We start from the raw sequence: 18,839 nt of genomic DNA, 5'->3' as shown, positions 1-18,839 counted from the left end.
TCAAAGGGAAAAATCCATGTCTCCGAAAGCTGGAAGGCCAAAAGTATGTTCTCAACATTGCACAATCTTGCAATAAATGCATATAATGTGCAATGAACGAATGTCCTATGCATTCGCTCATTACAGATTTGGCAATTTGGGTGCGGATGGCAATATAGTCGGGATGGGGAATATTTGCCTTTCCCCACTGTAATGTGAACTCGAAGCTAGTATATCACAGTAGGGGGTTGTGGAGACCCAGCCCCCCAGATGGGGGTGCAGGGGGCATGCCCCCCTGCATTACAATATGTATTCCAACTTGCCGATTGAGAGTCAGCGAAGGTGCCTTTAGAATTGTTGTGTTTTGAACTGTGGTGCAGTAAGAAATGACCAATTGGCCCTTTTGATTTTGCAGAAAGGGCCATTCAAAGAAATGATTGTCTCCCTTTCAAAGGTGAACACATATATATCTATATAGATATATATGGACATACATCTGTAGATTAAACTGGGAACGTAACCACAACATATATGTCCACATGCAACATTGATGGGTTAGAGAGCCCCAAACAATATACATCTGGCACGGATAGGTATCCCCCCCAGCCAAACATGTCTGGCCTGCAGTACACTATCAACCTTAGCATATCCCATAACTAGGACCCTACACAAGATGGACAGTACATGTTAACAGTACTCCATCCCACAATGTCAGGCTGGCATTACTAACATATCATGCAGTACAGTCAAGTGAAGTGTCATTCTTGTGCATATCACCTGGGCAGGCGCAGTAAGTAGCTGGGATCCCTCATACAATCCAATAGGCCTACACCTGACAATGGATTCACCAATGTTGGCAAGGACAACCACAAATCCACCATGTCAGCTGGTAACTACCACCCAGTAGCCTGATGACCCTGGTCTGCAGGGACATGGAACATATCAACAATGAACCCATGACCAATGTCACTGGTAATCTTAACACAAGGGACCCTGCCAATGTTGGACTTTTCAAAGGTAGATAATACAACCTGAACCTGGTATACCTCCTTGACCCAATCGTGACAGGTGTTGATGAGGGTTAGGAGGTGCACAATGCCTATGTAGATCATAGCAGGCTTTTGTACACCATCCCACATGTAGGAATGTGTGTAGTTGTTAAGGGATCTACCTCCATTTACAGAATATGTTTCCACCAAGACTGCTTGGCAAATGCCAACATTCCACAGGTGCCATCCCATGGACATACAGTCCTTCCCAGGTCATAGATGTGTTAATGCCCTCCTCCACACTGTAGAGGTGTTCAGCACTACTGGGGTTGCTATAACTCACTGGGTGTGGCTGTTGTGGACACATCCGTCATTATTGCAGTTACTGTTGCATCTATCCCTCCACATAGCTGTCTGTAATACTGTACAGTGTATGTAATCAGGTTGTTAGTTGTTGTTTACACCATTCACAGTAGTTGAGCACCTCACACCCTCCTAAGGGTAGGGCTATGCCACTGGCATTAGCACACACATGTTGCTGAGGTGAGGATCGCAGTAGAGTGGAGTGAGGGACATACACCCTGCTGTTAGCATGTTCAGTGTCATCCACATTGCAGACTGCATATATAGCAATGTGTGGTTGTACCTATCCTGTCTTGGTGGGATTACATGTGCAACAGATGTGTTGCCTGCATGGGGACATACCTCCATGTGTACAGTCTTGTACCTGTACTGCATCCAAACCAAAGGCTCTGTGCATTTTACCCAGCCATGTCATGTGTACCACCCACTACACTTACTGGTGTCCACTGTAGAAGGCCTGCAGACACCACTACACCCATCATCCATGTGGCACATGGACAAACACAACACAATCAGAATATATAATGGTGACAACAATACAATATTGTTAATTACAGCTCTGATGCATCATGGCTGCACAGCTACACCTTCCAAGATATTAGCAATTCACTTTACTGCTGACAACATGTTACACATCATTCCATTGCTACACTGTTGTACAGTCACCCTGTGCATCAGCACCATGTTAGCTGTCCCTGCATCGATGTTATGGATGTCAGGGAGTGGCACAGGTATCATTATATGCACAGGGTGTGTTGTTGGTTTGCCAGAGGCCTAGGCTTAGCCATACAATTGACAAAATGTGTGTGTGTGTGTGTGTATGGGGGGGCTGAGTACTGTTATGGGCCACTAGTGATGTCATGTGTGTAGGTATGGGGTTGCCCTAGGTTTGTTGTTTATGTGTGTATCTGCATGCACACAGTTCCACCATGTGGCTGCCCTATACGGGGATTTGTGAGACAGCTGCAGACTGTACCTGGCAGGGTTTGCAGTTCACCTTCTCTGGCCATGAACACGGGACCTGTGCCTGGCAGGGGTGCTACAGGCAGTATCAGGTACAAAGCCAGATCGAGTACTGTCCCTTGAGGTTGACAGGTGTCCACTGGATCCAGGTCCCTCCTGGGACTGGCCAGGCCATGTGCACGTGGTCTGCTATGACGGTCTGTGGACATGACTGGTGGGATGTCCACAGCAATCTCCAGCTGCTGGTGTTGCTGGCATACGTCCACATGGCTGTCGCAGCTATCCCACCCTGTCCTGATGCATGGACATGACATTGTGGATGATATCCAATGTCTCACTCCACCATCTATCCATAACCTCAGTGTAATTACAGATGGCACCTGCTAGGTCATGGATGCTGTCAGTTACAGAGGTGTGATGAGCTCTCTGTGCCCTTAGACCCTGCCTGGTGTACCATTCCATTCATGCCTGTGCCTCCATGACAGCCTGGAACATGAGTGTGGTTGATATAGATGTGGCACGTCTGCCAGGGGAGTGATGACCAGCAGTGCTCCGATGAGCACCCCTGAACATCTGCCTATGTGATACCCCGCCAGACATCTGACTATGGCTGCTGTGTCCTGACACAAATGCTATAGATACCACACTGTCCCGGCCAATACCAACTGTAGACTGTCCCTCAACTAAGGACAGTGATGATGAGGTATGTAGAGGCAGTGTGACTGTGTGCATTGATGAGGTGGATACGTGTGGGATGTCAATTAGTGGCCTAGTGGCAGCCCCTGAGGACCCTGCCTGTGCCTTAACATGCCTATCCTCATGGTCACTGTCTGTATCAGTGACATCAGATTCCCTGTGGGAGGGACCCAGCCCCACCTCGCCACCTGTGAGGGGAAAATAGGGAACAGACTGTAAGACCTGTACATCACTGCTAAACAGTATACACACACAAACACACACACACATACATGTGTGTGTGCAGACATGGCCACACACACAGACATACACACATGCAGTTGACATACATGGCAACCCATACACTCCACCAGAGAGCACCTACAGACAGCTCCAGCACCCCCATAACACACACAATAGCAGGTGATGGTGCAGTACAGTATCACACACAAACCTGTAATTACAAACATGTTAGCATGCAGTACATGGTGCTCAACAGCATGCAGTGCAACTGTAGTCAATCCCCATTACCAACATTAAACATGGCTGTGATGCATGGCTTCTATTAGTAGGTGATGGCCCTCTCCCTGGAACCCATGTCCATAGCATTGCTGTGCATCTGTTCAGCACCCTGGCATGTGCTGTGCACCATACCTCACAGGTGTACACACCATTGCAGGATGTGTATCTGCGTGTCAGTTGTGTGTCCGCTGCTGCTCACAGCTTCTCTGTGTTTCTGGATTACATGTGGACATGTGTTTAGTGAATGGTTGATGTGTATTCACAGATGTCATCATCAGTGGTGCATGTATGAGTGATAGACTACCATTAGACCTACTACATACACAATGTACTGTACCTATGGTGAGTGTAGAGACCATTATTGACCATTATTGAGCCCTGGCTGATGTTGCCTGTGGTACACATAGATTTATAGGTGAGTACTGGTCTATTGGTCCTGAGGCCTACATAAGCCTAGTCACAGGGGTTCCCAGCCATGCACCATCCACTAATGTTATTCCCCTGTGCCCCTGTCAGGCTGTGGCACAGACATACTACCTAGGGTGAATTCCTCATTTCCCATCCAGTTGTCAAGTATTTTTGTAAAGAGGGCCAATGAGTAGCATTGCCTGACATGTATGGGTAGTCCATTCCAGAATATGGGAATTCCCCATGACAGGGTCCTATCCTTCCATTATGTTCTGTGTAATGTGTTGATGAAGTTTAGGACTCTGGAGCATGTGTTTGCAGAGGGAATGGGATGTCTTTATGCACAGCATGTTCAACTGCTCTGTGTATGACATAGCTGTGTATGTTAGGCAGATGTCGGCTGTGCCTGGGCAATGTGCACTGGAGTGTAGCCACAGTTGTCTGAGATAGTCTGTATATCCCATCTGTTTGAGGCTGGTAAACCCATTAGTGAGGTGTGTGCTCTGTCAGTGAACATGTACAGCATGCATTATGGGTAGGTGTGTTAGATGTGTACATGGCCTACACCTTAGCTATGACATGCACAGTGAATTGCCAAGCATAACCTTAAACCATACTCACTGGCATCCAGGTGCTGCCTTGCTGGTATCCCAGAGGTACCTACAATGAGATGAGATAGAGTTGATGTCAGTGGCCACAGCTGTGGCATTGCTACAGGGTGGATGCAATATTACAGTACAATAACTGAATTCCACAGTACTACAGATTATGCATTAATGCTTATCAGTACTACACAGCAACAGACTCCACATCTCACATATGCATGATCTACCTGTTCAGATGCACACACTACAGTAGTCTACTGATATGCCCTGGAACCTTACCTGCATGCTCCATGTCTGGTGTGTGTGTGTAGCACCCACCTCCATGACTGTATATGTCTGTAGCTCTTGTGGGTGGGCAGGTGCTACCAGGCTCATGAGCAGCTCCTCCACTCTGGTGAGGGGGGGGTGGATGTTATGCCCCCCCTGTTGCAAGGTGGTCAACCCACATGGCAGTGGCACAATGACGTACATGGCGGAGCAGGTCACTACAATGGTGGTGGACCAGCTCAAATGTATGGCTTTGCACCCCCACCTCATTCACCCTGCAGACCACATTGTTCCACATGACTGTTCACTCATGCTGCTCCTGGCTTGTCCGTGAGAACAGCAGCTGGATGATGCTGGTGATTATAATTTCATCCTCAGCGGCACTGTAGGCAGGATTCCTCGGGTGCGCCATAGTCCCTGAAAGGCATAATGATGGAAATATATCTGAGTAACTCATATGGCAAGTTTACCATAATACAATACACATATCAGTCTCCCACCACCATATCAGCTCCAACTTAATGTTCACACAACGCTAGTGGTATTTCTCCAGTATATATACCATTGGGTCATATATTGTATTGTAAAACACTTTTTGCTATGTGTTTATAGACATGCTCTCTGTGGGGAAACTAGAGCTGCTGGGCTGTTACAGAGTATTTCACCTGCATGCCATTGTCACTGCTACTATGTTTCCACATATGCATGTGGTATGCCTCCTATGTGATTGCTACACATCAGCCATTCTGTGATATTGGGGAAATCTATGCATGCTGTTGGACATGTTCTGGGATTGTGTGGACTATTACAACCCACATATGTTCCATGACAGTTACACACCAGTATGTGTAGGGGTTATTTGCCAGCAGGAACACCACTCCCACCTAATGTGCACATGTTACCAGTACACATCACATCTGTGACCCACCATGGGACCTCATTATCTACTGTTCCGGCACTACCTTCATGTGGAACCACCTCAGGGGATGGTGTCCCCCCCCATGGAGCACACACAGATATATGTCTATCACCCAGTTAGGTCCACGGTCTTGTGCATAGGGAGCTCCACAGAGACATGGGGTATGTACTACATCACCTGGAGGCATGCAGTACACCTACACAAGGTTCGACATGCATGGTCCTCCTGCTCAGCCCACAGCCCAGGCACCTGAATGACCATGTAGATGCTGTCGTGACTGTCCATGGGTGGGCACCATGTTCCCTTTGTTCCCATGTGGGGGCTCAATGGCCTCCACATTCCAAATATAACTACCCATCCACAGTTTTTAACCAACATATGTGTCATATACCAGCCCTGTATGCTGTCTTGTTTGTCACCCAACCAGACCTACATACCACTATGTTCCTAATACCCTTCACCAACATATATATCCCACCTTCTCAAACAATTGTAATGTGCTCCCAACATGGGTTACACACCACACTCCACATTCCATCTTGCAGTCATGTACTGGTGTGTAGATATGTTGTGTATTGATGTGTGATGTTCAATCAGACATGTCATGGCAGGGGACATGTATTATATATATATATATATATATATATATATATATATATATATATATATATATATATATATATATATATATATATATATATATATATATATATATATATATATATATATGAATATATGTGTAGCTATCTTTATGTGTTGTTTATATACCTATATATATGTATAACTGTCCGAGGTTCTGTAGACATATTAATATGTATCACACATATATGTATCTGTATGTGGGGTACATACAAACATCTGGTCCACACTCACGTAACTCTCTTTACTTCACAGCTGAACTGTTCTGCCTTGCTTCAACACAGACAGGTGTCACATGTGAACACAGACTAACATTAGGGGGTATATATGGTGACAGACTTTAGATAAGCATATTATACTGCTATGGCAGTTGGGCATGCTATGCTACACTTTAACATGACTGTCCTGCAGGTGGTGCAGTCTCTCACCCATGTGTCTATCATGGCAGTATTAATACCCTCACCAGCCATTGGCCACAGTAATTTACAGAACACAGATATCATGGGTCACATCTTTGTCATTCACTGCTGATCTGCACATTTGACAGGTATGTCCCACTGCCCACAGGGACTGACACTATTGTCCAGTGCAGTTGTTGAGCAGAGCATCATTACAGGAACAAGTACTGATGAATATATCCTTTCACATTATACATCCTATTTCTATGCCATATACTACATGCAAGTAATTGCATATCTGTTTCACATACCTGTTATGTTTCTTCCACTGTAACACAACCCTGAGCTTTGTGACTTTATTGAGGTCTTTCTCTCTCTCAGTCTCTCCAGTAGAGTGAATGAGCTGGTATGAATAGATTGCAGCATGCTTTTGTTGGCATTGCACATGATCAGGTGGTGGCCTCTGCACCATTCAGTGTGCACCAGTTGCTAATTGCATGTAGCCTGCTGTGTAGTACTTCAGATAACCACTGTCGTGCCAACCCTGTACTTTAAATGCTGCCTTCTGTGGGCATTGTCTCTTCACCTTTCAAGTATGGATGACATCCTTCCTGTATGTGGACATCAGTGTTACAGACAGCAGGTAGCAATACCTCTTACAGCAGAACCTGCAGACTCAGGTCAAATTCGCATTTGCGTAAGGTTCCGGACCTACAGACAGTGTGAGTAGTGTTTTTGTGTGCATTGTGTCTTGCTGTTCTTACCGGGTTTCTGTGTACATGGTACTTTTCCATGGAATATTGTCTGTCTGCATAGCTCCCAACTATGGGCCTATCCATATGATACCAGGGGGATTGGCTGTTAGGTTTTGTCTGTGCACCACACAGGTATTGTCCCAGATGTATCAGTGGCATTCTGTCTGTTGAGTGCTATCAGTACATGGCTACATCCATTTGTATTTCAATGTCGTATTCCTGCATAAGGGTATGTTGCAACAAATCCTGTAACAACCAGCAATTTCCAGGGTGTGTAACAGCAATAATGCAAATATGGCCCTATGTTCCTGCCTCTGTCCTCCACATATATGCCAGTCTTTGTCCTACTGTGATACAGAAAGGGTTGTCAGATAATGGCTTATCATTATTTACCACTAACATTACTGCTATCATCCCAGTCATGTCATGGACTCCCACATCGACTGTTGGGCCAAGTCCACATATATGGGAGCAACAGCTGGAGAACACATATGTGCCCTTGGAAATTCCAGAGGTAAGTCTGTGGTACACAGTGTTCCTTGCCCTTGTACAGCCTTTTATGGGGGGGGGGCAATGCCATTAACCTAGGCTGTGACACCTTTTCAGGGATATAACTGTTAAGACATAGGTCATTCAGTGTGATAGTGCAATGTTAGGTTAAGAAATGTTATGTACAAGATACTGTGACATTAACACAAGTGCTACTTTTCCCCCTAGGGCTTGACTACAGGGTGTAATTGGAGGCTGCTGAACTACAACTGTAATTGTTGATTGTTACGTATCCTGAAGGCAAATCCTGTTTCTACTGTTGTACTAATTGAAGGCCTTGGCCTGGACATCATAGTATGGTATATATACACATTGCTTGCATCTAGTGTTTTGTGTGGGCCTTGCATTCATCACTGATAACATCTTTTAAACCTTATGTGGTGTAAGTGCTGGCATACATTATTGTATAGTACACGAATAAAGGTTATCTGTGTTTGCATACCTGTGTGTCATGTCATGTCCTTTGAATTGTGGGTGGGTATATGTTTAATGCCAGTATTCTCATTTGTGGGAATGGTTGCCACAGTACACATTTCACAGGTGGCAATTAAAGGGCTTGTGGCTGAGGGATATACTTTGCACCCAGTACTTCCACACTACTTCTATATATGTATGGCTACTGATAATTTTTGTGTGTGTATATGTGTATGTACCTATATATATATCTCATATGGTTATATATATATATATATATATATATATATATATATATATATATATATATATATATATATATATACACACACACACACACACACACACACACACACACACACACACACACACACATAAATATACATACATATGAACATATGTATGCATCTATATACAATTAATGTTATATGATTATTTGTAAGTCATATACATTAATATATACATATATATATATATATATATATATATATATATATATATATCTTCATATAGCTGTTTATCTGTCTACATTTACAGATATATATCTGTCCATATGTCCATGCATGTTCGGCTCATAGTTTGGCCTGTTCTTCATTCACTTGGCAATTGTCATGAATGACTGCAGCATTGAAGTCAGTAACTAGTGCCAACACTTTTGTGTTTTCTCCTTCTACATATGTGTTCTAATACATATGACTGTGTAACTAGCAACATTTTAAGTATATTAGAGTATTATTTGACATATATCCTTATTTGTACCCACAGTGTGACATACTTTGTCCAGACTTCTTGCATTAACAGGTTGTGTGGTATGATATTAATACATTTCCTGTACTGTTGACTGATTGTGCTGGAGTATATGTTTGCGCAAACTACAGGTTATGTATATCTGCCATGGTTTAGTGGCAAATCCCTTTGTATATGTAGTTCATGTTTCTGCGCTCGAGTCTTGCAGAAGCAGTTTATTTTGTTGCTGGGCAGAACAAGGGACATTGGCTACAGAGTGATTAAGGCAATTTTAAGCAGTTGTAAGTGAGTTTGCACGGATTTGCGCAATGATCAGCACTGCCAACCTCCACCGGTTTTCTTACAGTCAGTTAGCTTCGAATTTTTCAACCTGTGTAGGCATAGCTTACCCACACGCAAACCCACACAAACCCGCTTACCACTGCTTAACAGTGATTACTGCCACTTACCCCCATGCTAATTCCTTTAAAAGAAAAGAGAAAGGGGATGATAGGAAAGTGGTGAAAAACGGGGCACAAAGAGAGAAAGACAGTGGGGAAAATAGCTAGTCATGTGCAGGAAGGGAAGAGGAAAGGTCCATAGCTGCCCATTTCTTCTACAGCAACAGCTGTGCATATACACTATATTTGCAGGTACATTTGGACCCTCAAACCCCTGGGAGAGGGGTGAGGACAACATATATTCATTGTGATGCCAATTAGACCAGATTACATGTGTCCAGTGGGCACATGTGCAAAATTGACAGCTATGTATGGGGCGGGATTTTTTTGTGGGAACAGATTGCCCTTTTTTTTTTTTCAGATGAGAGTGGGATGTTGGGGAGGGGTAGTGGGTATATTAGAGGAGGTAGGTTGGGTAGGTTAACAGACAAGACACACAAGATGCATACAGGGCTGGTATATGAGACATGAGGGGGTAAACACCTTGGACGGGGAGGGTTGTTTGGTAGTCGCAAGCTCATGAGCCCGAACTGGAAACAGTGGGACTGATGTCCCCACCCATGAGCAGTCACCACTGCACCTTCACGGCCCCGAAGATGGCTGTGCTGGGGGCTGTGTAGGAGGGGCAGGCTCACCCTCTAATAGCATTACTCAACCCTCAAGCTGGCATAGCTGCTCTCATTACTCCAGATTGAGCTCCCTATGCACTACATCCCGGACCTCTTGACAGGTGACAGGTTCCCCTCCTTGCCCGCTCCAAGGGGGGAGAGCCTCATCCCCTGCAGCGGTTCCACCCTAAGGTGGCACAGGGTCCATGGAGGAGGAGGTCCCAGGCTGGGACCCAGATGTGCTGGTGCTCGGTGCTATGGCCAGCTGAAGTGGGACAGGTGGGTCCGCTGGGACCACCCTTCCCATACGAGCTGTGTTGTCGCAGGTTTATGACAGATATGGGTTAGTAACAGTCAACAGCATTCATGATTAGTTATAATAGCATTCATAGGTATTCCCATTAACCCAACACTCCAGATGTAACACAGTTGCAGAGCAAGAAGAACACATGCATATATGGAACAACAGTGGCCATTACAGGAGCATGCAGGTTTCATTGATGGCAACAGGCCACCAATATGGGTGTATTTTAACATGGCACATGCATTGAAACAAATGTGAATATTTCTAAACTATTAGGACATATGTCCCAACATAAGTTTGGAGTGTACACATACCAGTTGAGGAGTGTCATTGGGTTATTATGCACATATGGTAGGGGTGAGAGGGAGAGTTCAATTAACAACTAATATATCCTTGTAGTTTTCACAACATTCTTAGTCACTGCAGTGATCTTTCCCTTACATGTATTATTACACTACACAATGGCCTTATATTGTACATTGGTATGTTTATAAATTATTATATACGTGACCTGTGTCTTACATACAGGCGTGACAGGCTGTAGGTGTTAATGCAACATATGTTGATAATTGCTGTCATACATTTTGGGTGAGGTGGATTTTCAGGGGAACAGGGTACCAAGCTGATGATATGGGCCATTTATCTGGACATGCTGGACAGATTGGAACAGTTGTGGGGTATGAATATGCATACAACATACAATCTGTACATTCTAGCAAATTCTGTACTGTTGGGTGTAATTATGCATACAGCTTTCTATCTGAACATTGTATCAAAATCTGTACAGTTGTGCGGTATGATTATGCATACAACTTAGTAGCACTCCCAGGATTCAAACCCCTGCTGTGTGTGACCAAAAATTATAGCTAATATCACAGGACACTGTGCTATCAGGGAATTGATATAAAGCTTTTGACTGTTTTCTAAGTCTCCCTAACTTGTATGATATGACTGACCTCTTGGCACTTCCAACATTGTTATGCAGGACTTCATAACCATTTTATCTGCATACCACGGTGTGGGTGACAATGCTTAAGAAACAACAGTACTATTTATAGTATGGAACAGATTGCCAACATATGAGAGAAGAGTAAACAGAAGCACTCCAGGGGTTATACCTTTATTCACAGACTATTACACATTTATTTCTACTGGTACAACACTTTCCAAGGCTCTTTTATTTTTTTGATATGACAGTACATGCAGACTGATTACTAACCTGCCTCGTGACACAGCCTTTGCAGCCTAGCATCATGAGCTTGCTGGTTCACAGCATGCTCATTTGCAGCTGTCAGAGAAATGCAGTGATATTTAGCCATACCTATCCATAGTATACACAAGCTAGGCAATTATTTACTACTTAGTAGAATGAGTACTTAGTACTGGAGCATTGGGCATCTGCCGAGACTCCTGGACCCACTGTTCCAGTACATCCCCCCTCCACCGCTTCAGGTCAGCATGGTGGTGCCTGACCTGCTTACCAGTCTGGGGGATACCTATGGCACTGGTGAGGTCGCAGGCAAGACTGTCCCAGGCCTCCATTTTATACTGTGAGCCCTGGTATTGGCCCTGCAGTAGTCTCTGATCATGGTGTTTACCAGGAGCCATACCATGATTTTTGACTCCTGGATGCCCCAGCACTGTGCTCTAAATTGAGTGCCTTCACCCACACCAGCCATTCTGCCTGCACTAGGCAGCTACAACCAGTTATGAGAAGTATTCCCGCCTGTGGGGTTTAAATACGGCCATTTTCCTGCACTTTACCATGATTGGTCAGTTTTGAAAAAGCTAAGCTATGGGCACCCCTGCTTACATAAGGTTGGCACTGCTTAAAGAGGTGTACCACTATGCAGATTGTATTGGCTCCCCTACACATTGCTTACTAACTTGAGCTGTGCTGTGGTTAGCATTGCTTAATAGTTAATTATCACTATATTTGCCATTTGGCAATGATTTATTCTTCATTACAGGTTATATATGTGAATGGTATCTGTGATTAATGTGTGCATACACTGTATGGGGACCTGGGGACTTCTACACTTTATTACACTCACACCTCAGATCTATGCTTACTTCAGTATTCCAGTTCACATATTTATGTTATGTAGAAGGTTATACCACTTCACACTGCACATAGATTCAGTTCACATGTTTGGTTTTCCAGTGGTGAGGATTAGTTTGCTGATACCTTATTCATATCTGTTGCTATGATGGCTTAGTGGTTAATGACTGTAACTATAGTGTACAGGGTCTCGAGTTTGAGCCTTGCAAAAGCAGCTTATTTTGTTGCTGGGCAGAACATGGGCCATTAGATACAGAGTGATTAAGGCACTTTAAAGCAGTTGTAAGTGTGTTTGCACAGGTTTGTGTGACGGTAAGCACTGCTAACCTCTGGTTACAGTTTCTTACCCTCAGTTAGCTTTTACTTTGCTTAATCTGTGCAGGCAATGCTTACCCCACGCATATGCACTTAAACATGCTTACTACTGCTTATTTTTGCTTAAACCTGCTTACTAGTGCCTTATTCATTATGACATTGTCACTTCACATGTGCATTTAATGCAGTACTCCAGTTCACATTTAAATGTTATTATGTAGGTTATATGGCAAAAAGATGTGAGAATATGCTCATATACAGATTTCACATGGAAAATGACATATGCTGCAGTAGGAATCAAACCAGGAATGCTTGTTCACTAGGCGGATGCTCTAACCACTACACTACTGCTGTACTGTTTCATTTGCATATATATTCCTTGTTATCCTCTTCAACCTTTTCAACTGCTTTAACCGTAGCTAAGCGATGGGCAAACCCGCGCACCTACGGTTAGCTGTACTCGGGGTTTTAAAAAAAATAACTACAAGGATTTCTTCATTTTATTTAAGTGTACTATTGCTGTTGAACACATGGTGACTGTTGGCGGGGATATGTGGACACTTATGAGTGGTCTTGCTCATTTATTTACATATTCTTCTGTTCTACTTTGCAGGGGCATGTTTATTCTGAGAGCTCTGCTCTCAGACATGCCCCCTGCACTCATCCATGTTCTGTGTAGCATTAGGAGTTTAGGCAGCGCACCTTCATTAATATGCATGATGATCTGCCATCCTCCTCTTAAACTGCCGCTTCCGTGCAGGACTAGATTAGTCCTGCACAGAAGATTAGTAAATCCGGGGGATAGTCTCTTTCACTCGTTCAGTTCGCATGGAAAAAGATTTAAAGAGATTTAACTCTTAACTTGCTTTGCAGAAATGAGACCAGCAGGAGTAAGAGAAACTCAAAAATAATTGTGAGCAGAGGAGGCACTTGATGTTTATTTTCCAATTGTTCTTTAAAAGATAAAAGGTCTATAGACACATTCTAATGAGCTGAGGAAACGATGCAAAGACCATTACTTTGGTGAGCTATACAACTGGCTAATTCATGATTCACTAATAATAATAGAGTAATTTGGGTAAAATAAGTAATGAAACATGGGATGAACTTTTAAGAGAAATGGGTTTGGACTTAACCAAAGCTGCAGATCTTTAGGCATGGGGATAGGCTCTGCAAAGTTGCCTGTTGCAGTACCTTTTAATTGTCAGCTGGATGGGTTCAACACACTTTAATAAAAAGCTAAAATAAAAAATCTGTATATACTGTAAATGATGAGCACTTTCACAACAAATGTTGCTTCTTCAGAGAAGCAACATTTGTTGTGAAAGTACTCGTCATTTATATACGGATTTTTTTTTTTTTTTTGCTTTATATTAAAGAGTGCTGCACCCATCCAGCTGACCTTCGTTTTTTGTTGTTGTTTTTGCTAAGGTGCTTGTTTTATTAAGTCAGTAGCCTGCTTCAGTTCATTTTACCTTTTAATTGTATTTGCTTGGATTCCCATGGTTTACCTCACTGGGACCATCCAGTATGTCAATGCCTTTCATTTTATGACTGGCATGCGTTTAGAATAGTTTATTCATACTCTTTTAGATGTGTTTTGTTATCGCTTATTGTATTTTTTGATATTTCCTCAAACCAAACTTATCAAGTCTGAAACATTTATTAAAATGACTCGGCATTATATCACGTGATGATAATCAACCAAGAAAATGTTCACACTCTGTTTAAAATATATTTATTTTTTATGTATTACATTTGTTAACTGGGTAGTGTCCGACTGGGCCAGGGGCCCGTTTTCAGTGGACCCGGGGAGAAAAGCTTCACAGTAGTACAGAAAAACAATACAAGGATTAAAACAAGACTCACAATAGTACAATACAATCAGTAGAAATACAGGCAGTAGTACAATACAAGCAATAGTACAATGCAAGTACAGGGAGTCTTTTATATACTAAAGCAAATTACGATAGCAGAGGGTAGATAATTATCCTGGAGATTGACTAGAGCACAGCCAATGACTAATTCCTTTAGGAGTGATTTGAACTGATTGTGGATAGGGTTTTTTGCAATTGTCTCTTGAAGACTGTTCCAGAGTTTGGCTATTTTATGTGAATAGAGGGAGTCGCTATAACAGTTCTGGGAGTTGGAAACCTTTAGTAAATATTTGTTAGAAGATCAGAGACCTCTAAGATTAGTAGTAGGTCGGACTAAGTAGGAGATAGCAAGGCAGTCGCTGGGATGGTGGATTATTTTGTGGGCTAGGGCTAATTGATTAACTGATAAAAAGTTGGGAAGCTCTAGCCATTTTAACTGTGAGAGTGCTGAACAGTGGTGAGATCTGTGTGGTTGATTAGTGGCATATTTAGCAATCTTATTGTAACATGATTCTAGGTTGTTGAGGTCTGATTTTCAAAGGTTTGTGTATATGAGATAACCATATAGGAGGGTGGATAGCAGATGTGAGCGAGCAGTGGCTAGCCTGGCATTGGGAGTTAGGAATGGTTTGGCCTGGAATAGGGTGCCTAGTTTGATGTGGACGTTTTTGATAGTTTGAGCAATATGTATATCGAATTTGAGGTTCTCATCTATGGTAACACTTAAAAGTTTAGTGTGGTTTGTTGGGACTATCTTGGTTCCTTTTGCAGAGAAGATTGAGAGAGAGAGGGCTGGGAAGGTTTGGGTTTTTTGTTACTGAAAACTACAATTTTAGTTTTGTTGGGATTAAAAATAAGTCACTGTTGATAGAGGTATGTTTCAATGTCTTATAGAAATGATTGCATTTTTAGTTGGAGTTTTTGTGGTGAGGAAACAGTGCAGATGAGTGTAGCATCATCAGCATATTGTATTATGGAAGCTGGTCGAGTTGCTGAACTAAGGTTGTTTGTGAATATGATAAAGATAAGAGGACCGAGTATAGAACCTTGGGGTACATCCATGGAGATGGGGAGTAGGGGGGAGAGAGTTTTCCCATTTTGTAGCCTGTTGCCGATTGGAAAGATAGCTATGGAACTAGGTAAGTGATGATCGATTGAGACGATAGGAAGATAGTTTCTTAAGGACTAGCTGGTGGAATATGGTGTCAAAGGCCTTGGACATATCAAGAAAGATGGAAGAAACAAGGTGGCCTTCGTTCATGAGATGATGGATGGTGTTAGTGAAGGTTAGGAGGGCAGTGCTGGTACTATGTTTAGGTGTAAAGCTGTGCTGAAAACTGGAAAGGAGGTTATTGTTAAGAAAGTAGCTAATGAGTTGGTTGTGTATGTATTTTTCCAAGATTTTTGCAAGGGATAAAGGATGGCTATGCGACGATAGTTAGCTATTTGGAGGGTCAACCTTTGTGGAGGGGTATAATGTGAGATATCTTCCACAGACGTGGAACATATTGTTTTTAATGGAGCAATTAATCAAGATTGAAACAGGGAGAGCAACTGAAGGAGCTGCATGTTTTTGGAATTCATTTCTGAGTTTATCTGCAGCTGTGTAGCAAGGTTTAGGTTTGGTTAACAGCATCTTTATATAACTAGTGTGTATGGGTGCAAAGGATAAGGGGTTGTGATTATTTGGGGCAGGGGTGGGGACAGAAAGTGGTTGGGTTTATCGGTTGTCTAGTAGGGAGGCGACGGTGTTGATGAAGTGGAAGTTGAATTGAATTGAAATAGGGTCTAGGTTGTTTGAGGTGACTGGGGGAGGGGTAGAGGTTTGACCAGGGTTGAGGAACTGGTTGATGGATTGCAAGAATTTTTGGGGGTTATATTGGTGTTGCTGTTGACATGATAAGAAGTAAGTTTTTTGTCTTTTTTGATCTGTTTCTTTGTTGAATTTCTTAGTTAAGTTAAGAGGTCAATTTTGGTTTTGGATATATGGTAAGCTGACCAGGTTTTATCTCTATACTTCATTAGTAGTTTGGTGTCTTTGCTTAGCCATGGGAGGGGCTTAGTTTTAGTGCAAACTTTTCTCATGGGGCAAGATTGTTAAGAATTGTAAGGAAGGGTACATTAAAGTATTGAACAGCAGCAGGTAATTGTAGGTGTTTAACTGGTGTCCAGTCACATTGTTGGAGTAGGAGGTTAAAAGTAGTGGGGGAGAAAATTTTCTTGGAAATTATGTATTTATATAAGATGTTGTTTTGGGTATGCACAAGTTTCCTGTAAAGAAAGGTTGGAGAGTGGTCACTGTGGGAGTCAGGTAGGCAACTGGCTAGGTAACTTAGATTAGGTTTGTTGGTTAAGATCCAGTCTAACGTTGACTACTTGCTGGAGTGTTTGTTTATACGAGTTGCACAGGTTATTGTTTGGGAGAAGCTGAAGAGATTTACAAAGTTGTATGGGCTATTTGATGTGTAGGTGTGCCAATCTAGGTTAAAATCTCCAAACACAATAGTTTCTTAGTTGAATTTTTAGTTGCCCAGGAAAGTAGACTTTCTATGATTGGAAAGTTGTTACCAGGAGGAAGATAGATGGCTATGATATTTATTTCTTTGTTAGGGTTGATTTCAAGGTGGATAGTCAATATTTCAGAGTTGGGTAGATCAGGAGGGGTGCAGGTTAGCTGTAAGACTTTGAGGGTGTCTTTAAACATAACAGCAACACCACCTCCTCATTTGTTAACTCTGTCTACTCTTATGATGTTATAGCCTGTTGTGAAAATTTCACTGTCTTTAATGTGGGTCTTTATCCAGGTTTCAGTGTTCACAGTTATATCTGGTGATTAGGTGGATAGGACAGTGTGGAATTCACTGGTTTTATTTCTGATGCTATGGAGATTGAGATTTAAAAGGAGCAGACTGAAGTTAGAGGCTTTATGAAAGGAGGGGGTAGGGATGAGAATGTGTGATAGATTGGATACGGTTGGTAGGAGTGGGACCTAAGGAAGATAGCAGCTGTCGACAGTTGATGTCATTGGGATCTGGGTTGGGATGGATGCCAGCTTGGAGTTTAATTTGTGTAATAGAGTGTAGTAGAAGAAGTCTAAGTTTGTTTGTAATTTTGTGGTATTTGGAGGCTGGGGAGATAGGATGGTGGGTGTGTAAGTGTTTGAGAGGTGAGAGGAGGGAGGTTGTGTGATTAAAAAGTTGTGGGTTAATTTTACTATAAGCATGGGATTGTGAGTGGAGCGTGGATAGTGGTAGTGTTGGTGTTTGTAAGTGTTTGATTTGGGATGAGTGGAAGGAGGTGTATTTGTAAGTGAGGTAAAGAAACTGGAGAAGTAGAGTATTAGTAAGAATCGTACAGAGGAAGTGCATGGTGTGTGGGTGGGGTGGGGGAGTAGACTGGATGAGACAAGAGGGGTGGAGTGGGTAGATGGGAATAGGGAGGAGTCTGATAAGGTAGGTGAGGATTTGTTAGAGAGTGTAGGGGTGTGGTTTGGTTTAGTAAAAGTGTAATGAAAGTGGGGCTGGGTGGGAATGGGGGTAGGGGAGCGGAGAGAGCCCAAGCATAGTGAGGGCGGGTGGAGCAGGTTTGTGCGAGTCTTGGGAAGCTGATTGGTGATAAAAAATACTATCGCCTATGCCAGGAAAAAAACAAGCCTGCAGAGGGGCCAGTAAGCATGTAATGTAGGTGAGTCAGCTGAGAAAGTGGAGAAAGAATTGATGATAAACAGGATGGTATATGGGGTCTCTTAATAGAGGTAATTTGACCTAGGGAGAGGTGTACAACTGTAAGATAATGAGGAAGGAGTACAAATATCAAGGAAAAATAAACTATTAAGCCAATAAAATAAAACTAGGAGGAGGCAAATAGCTGAAAATATGAGGTGAGAAAACCGCGCAAAGGCAAGAGTAATTAAGAATCAAGGGTCCCAAAACTTTGGAGATAAAGGTGGTAGGAAATATTGCAAGGAAGTGGCATTGAGACAGGCTAGACACAGAAAATTAAAGGGCCTTACTAGTTAGGGGGTATGGGCGACTGCCATTC

General features: G+C 42.9%; 1 protein-coding gene across 2 annotated transcripts in view; it reads left to right on the top strand.

Annotated features, from left to right (window-relative positions):
* LOC122792207 (leucine-rich repeat and fibronectin type III domain-containing protein 1-like protein) overlaps positions 1-18,839 on the top strand; it is a 2,814,387-nt gene that overhangs the window by 2,745,756 nt on the left and 49,792 nt on the right. The window lies entirely within an intron of this gene.

Source organism: Protopterus annectens, chromosome 1.part0 (assembly GCF_019279795.1).
Source record: "Protopterus annectens isolate FY-2018-M chromosome 1.part0, PAN1.0, whole genome shotgun sequence".
NCBI classification, from domain to species: domain Eukaryota; kingdom Metazoa; phylum Chordata; order Ceratodontiformes; family Protopteridae; genus Protopterus; species Protopterus annectens.
Note: the sequence above shows the minus strand (reverse complement) of the source record. Positions and strands in the feature narration are given on the sequence as shown.